This window comes from Leopardus geoffroyi, chromosome X (assembly GCF_018350155.1).
Source record: "Leopardus geoffroyi isolate Oge1 chromosome X, O.geoffroyi_Oge1_pat1.0, whole genome shotgun sequence".
Taxonomy (NCBI): Eukaryota; Metazoa; Chordata; class Mammalia; order Carnivora; family Felidae; genus Leopardus; species Leopardus geoffroyi.
In genome coordinates, this window is record NC_059343.1 from 32,065,353 (window position 1) to 32,070,680 (window position 5,328).

At 40.9% G+C, this 5,328-nt stretch overlaps 1 pseudogene; it reads left to right on the forward strand.

Moving 5' to 3' along the window:
* Positions 1-3,203: 3,203 nt before the first annotated feature.
* LOC123594338 lies at positions 3,204-4,872 on the forward strand (annotated as a pseudogene).
* The last annotated feature ends 456 nt before the right edge of the window (positions 4,873-5,328 follow it).

Sequence of the window (5,328 nt, forward strand, 5' to 3'; positions counted from 1 at the left end):
TATAAGTATGGCTACTCCACCTTTCTTTTGGCTTCCAGCAGCATGATAAATACTTCTCCATCCCCTCACTCTCAATCTAAAGGTGTCCTCTGGTCTAAAATGAGTCTCTTGTAGACAGCAAATAGATGGGTCTTGTTTTTTTATCCATTCTGATACCCTATGTCTTTTGGTTGGCGCATTTAATCCATTTACATTCAGTGTTGTTATAGAAAGATACGGGTTTAGAGTCATTGTGATGTCTGTATGTTGTATGCTTGTAGTGATGTCTCTGGTACTTTGTCTCACAGGATCCCCCTTAGGATCTCTTGTAGGGCTGGTTTAGTGGTGACAAATTCCTTCAGTTTTTGTTTGTTTGGGAAGACCTTTATCTCTCCTTCTATTCTAAATGACAGACTTGCTGGATAAAGGATTCTCGGCTGCATATTTTTCCTGTTTAGCACACTGAAAATCTCGTGCCAATCCTTTCTGGCCTGCCAAGTTTCAAAAGAGAGATCAGTCACGAGTCTTATAGGTCTCCCTTTATATGTGAGAGCACGTTTATCTCTTGCTGCTTTCAGAATTTTCTCTTTATCCTTGTATTTTGCCAGTTTCACTATGATACGTCGTGCAGAAGATCGATTCAAGTTACGTCTGAAGGGAGTTCTCTGTGCCTCTTGGATTTCAATGCCTTTTTCCTTCCCCAGTTCAGGGAAGTTCTCAGCTATAATTTCTTCAAGTACCCCTTCAGCACCTTTCCCTCTCTCTTCCTCCTCTGGGATACCAATTATGCGTATATTATTTCTTTTTAGTGTATCACTTAGTTCTCTAATTTTCCCCTCATACTCCTGAATTTTTTTATCTCTCTTTCTCTCATCTTCCTCTTTTTCCATAACTTTATCTTCTAGTTCACCTATTCCCTCCTCTGCCTCTTCAATCTGAGCTGTCGTCGTTTCCATTTTGTTTTGCATTTCGTTTAAAGCACTTTTCAGCTCCTCGTGACTGTTCCTTAGTCCCTTGATCTCTGTAGCAAGAGATTCTCTGCTGTCCTCTATACTGTTTTCAAGCCCAGCGATTAATTTTATGACTATTATTCTAAATTCACTTTCTGTTATATTATTTAAATCCTTTTTGATCAGTTCATTAGCTGATGTTATTTCCTGGAGATTCTGCGCTTGGCTCCGGAGACTCTGTTCTGCTAATCCTCTGGCGGTTTTCTCCTTAACATTTTTTAATGTTTATTTTTGAGAGAGTACAAGTGGAGGGGGGGGACAGAGAATCCTAAGCTGGCTCCCCACACTGACAGCTTCAGTGCTGACAGCAGTGAGCCCTATGCGGAGCTTGAACTCAGGAACTGCGAGATCATGACCTGAGCCTGTCACATGTTCAACCAACTGAGCCACTCAGGCACCCCTATCACTTGCTTCTTATAAGCAAGCAATCCCCACCTTAACCAGGCATCAACAGCCTGGTGGTTAGCAGCTAAAGATGGGGTCACACCTACAAGACTGAGAAGAAAATGGACTTTCTCTGTTGACCCATAAGGCCGCCTGGACATTTGCTACCACTGGAGGTGGCTGTACCTGGAGTGTAGTGATCAGTAAACCAGGCACCAGAGTCTTGAGGTTTCTATCCTCATGGCGCTCACAAATGACTCCTCTTTCGCAACCACCTGTAGCAAATCATGGGTAAAGTAACAGAACCTCATGGCAAAGCCAGTTGGATTACCAGGGAGAAAAAGGGGGTCCCTTGGCTGCAGGAGATTATGCTTCAAGAGGGCAGAGTGGACAATCGTAAGAGATGTGCAGATTCGGCCTTTTGACATTGTTTTCTCAGCACAAGCTCCTTGGTTGTTTCCACAACACAAAAATCAATCTCTCATGTTAAAATGCCACTTTATGACCTGGGTCAAACACCTGCAATGAGGAGATTTACTTTTTAGTGCATGGTATTGTCTTGCAAATCCCTCAGCACACTGCTGCTCACCCTTTCAGATTGTTCCCCTTTGGTCAAACAAGCCAAAATACTATGTCTGGGATATTTTTTCTCACCATCAAGATTTCTCCCACACTCTGCTACATTCTCCAGTGACTTTATAAAAAATGTTTATTTTATTTTTGAGAGATAGTGTGTGAGCAGGGGAGGGGCAAAGAGAACGTGAGAGAGAATCCCAAGCAGGCTCTGCACTGTCAGCTAGAGCCCAATGGGGGGCTCGAACTCACGAATGGTTAGATCATGACCTGAGCCGAAATCAAAAGTTGGATGATTAACCGACTGAGCCACCCAGGCACCCCTCCAGTGATTTTTTTCAATTACTTTAGAGTGAGTGGAAATTTTTTTTTAAGTTTTTATTTTTAAGTAATCTCTATACCCAATGTGGGGCTCGAACTTACAACCCTGAGATCGAGAGTCACATGCTCTACTGACCGAGCCAGCCAGGTGCCCCTGGAAAATATTTCTCTTGAAAAGATACCTTTTTTAAAAAAGGTACCTGTAGATGTTCACATTTTGCTTTAACACCAAAGTGACGTTATATAAGAAAAGAGATAACAGCAATCCATCATATGAAGGAAGATTAAAATGAATGCTGTATAAAACGTTCTATAAAATGAGATAAAATCCTCCCATGTGCCAGGAGGGGACGTGGTTTTCTCCCTCCTGTGGAGGAATAAGTTAAGAAAATTTACCTGAATAGATGCCTAGACATAAAATATCACAGGCAAAATTCAACCATGTATTGGAAGGAGGATTAGGAGGAGGAGAAAATGGCAGGATACAAACAGTAATTTTAAACCAAGGACTTACAGATAAATAGTCTTTCGAGGAAAAATGATCATTTCCAGATAGAAAACTAGGTATTTACTCTGAACAAGGCTGTTTTAAACTTTTTCTTTGAAAGGAAATAATATATGGTGAAAAATGATGGAGAGAAATGCCACATGGAATAAAATTAGAATCCATCTACCCTTTTTTGTTGTACTCAGCTAGCAAGGCATCAGGGGTGAGGATATTCTTCCGAATTTATTTTGATCTAACAAAATACTTAAAGTATATGCCCACGGTTCAGTCATTTACACTTTCTCTGGAACAACAGGATTCTAGTGGAGGCTGAGAGTCACAGTCATGCACCTCCCTGGACAGAATGACAGGTGTAGACTCTGTGCCAGACAGTCAGAGTGCTTCTCTGGGACCTCAGGTCTGCTCAGTCCCTCTCAGATGGTGAAGCGATGAGGACAAGAGCCATCGGAGCCAGACTGAAGAACTCATGGAAGAAGCCAGCTTGCAGGAGGAAAAGAGACCACCACAGAGAAACAGGGGCTGGCAAAGAGGGCGCCACTGTTCCCAGTGTCTCCAAGGCCTGGCTGCACCACTGCCCACCTTCCCTTTGGTTACTGGAACTGGTAAAGTCGTCTTTGTGCCTAAATTTGGTCAAGTTGTGTTTCTAGCATAGTCCCTAACAGGATCTTTAAGGGGAAAAACTATGGATTTTATTTATTTTTGTTTGTTTTGTCTTGTTTTGATCTTCTTCTAATACAGTGTTTGGTGTGGAATAGAAACTCAAAAGAAAAAAGAAAAAGAAAAGCAGACTAGAATACTGTCCCTGGCTGCCTCTACCTTGAATGCATATTCATGGTAAAGTGATAGGCTAAATACCACTAATAGTCTGGGGTGCTTGGGAGGCTCAGTGGGTTAAGTGTAGGACTTCAGCTTGGGTCATGATCTCACAGATGGTAAATTCAGTCCCTACATCAGGCTCTCTGCTCTCAGCTCAGAGCCTGCTTGGGATCCTCTGTTTCCCTCTCTCTCTCTGCCCCTCCTCTGTTCTTTCTCTCTCTCTCTCTCTCTCTCAAAAATAAACATTTTAAAAAATTCTTTTAAAAAATACCACTAATAATCTGAGCAAAACAATAATTTCTAAATGGAAATGGGAAATTCAACCTTACAAAGGAAGGTCAGATTTACAATCTCTACTCTTTTAGCAAGTTTTCACACAAGGTAAGGGAAATCTACAAGGTAGGTTTCAAAGAGACAGGGAAGGCAATTGATAGAAAGATGAAGCATCCTGATAAGAAACTAACATTAGTTTGAGAATATTCAATAGGTGGTTTGCTCTGGTTTAGTTTTTGTTTACTGTAATGTATTTTTGCCCTTACTAACTTTGGAGATACATTTTACTATACCTGCCCTAGTTTTAGAATTTCCTTATACTGAGGCACACCTGGCTGGCTCAGTTAGTGCAGCATGTAACCCTTGAGCTTGGGGTTATGGGTTTGAGCCTCACATTAGGTATAGAGATTACTAAAAAATAAAATCTTAAAAGAATTGTTTAAAAAAATTGGGAAGAACCTGGCTGACTCAATCAGTGGAGAATGTGACTCTTGATCTCAAGGTTCTGGGTCCAAGCCCCATGTTGGGTATATAGATTACTCAAATAAAATTAAAATTTTTTGTTTATACTGAATGGGAGCAAATATGCCACCCTAAATTGTACCTCTTTGTCATAGAGATTATTTTGACATGGTTATTCAAGAAAGAGCAGACACTCAGTGGCTATTCATGGATTTTCCATCCTAGAACGCTGGCCCAATTTGTTGACAACCTCTGAGAGAAGGCCCTGGCACTGGTAAATGCTGCTATGACTTATTCAAAGCCTCAATTGGCCACATTTTGGCACTACACCAAGCTTGAGCTGGTTCCTCTAACCCCTGGTCACATCCCTATAGCTATCTAGAATTTGAAACAAAAAAAAATACTGAAGAGTGCTCAAACTGGTAGCTTGAAACAGCTCATAGTTAAGCAAGTTCTGCTGAATAGTTTGGTGGCCACCAATGTTTGGATACAGTTTATGCTGGTAAGATCATAGGCAAGTATGGCATCATTGACTGTAATGTTTGAAGACCAATTTTTAACATCTACTTGTATTTTGTTTATTATTTGAGTGTTCTTAGACCATGTGTGCTCAGGCTGGTATTTGAATAAAATGAGATAATGTATCCAAAAAATTAGCAGACACAGAAGCTCTGAAAATGGATTAGGAGTTACCTTTTACAAGACAAATTTGCATTTATAAAGAGAAATCTCTGTTTGTAAGAGTATCTCCCTGGCTATACCAGGAAGAAGAGAATGACTATAACTCTAGAAACTCTTACCAATGGAGAAGACAGGGCCTTGGATTGTTATGTAGATAACAACCATACCCTTGTTTACTGTGATTTGCCTGATAACTTCCCTTAACTGGCTTCTCACCCCAACATCTTTTGTCTTTCGCTGAAGATGGTATTTAAGGTGATGACATTGGCCATTTGGGGGAGTTACTCAGTTTTCCTGGCTCTCTCCTGTGTACATAGGAGG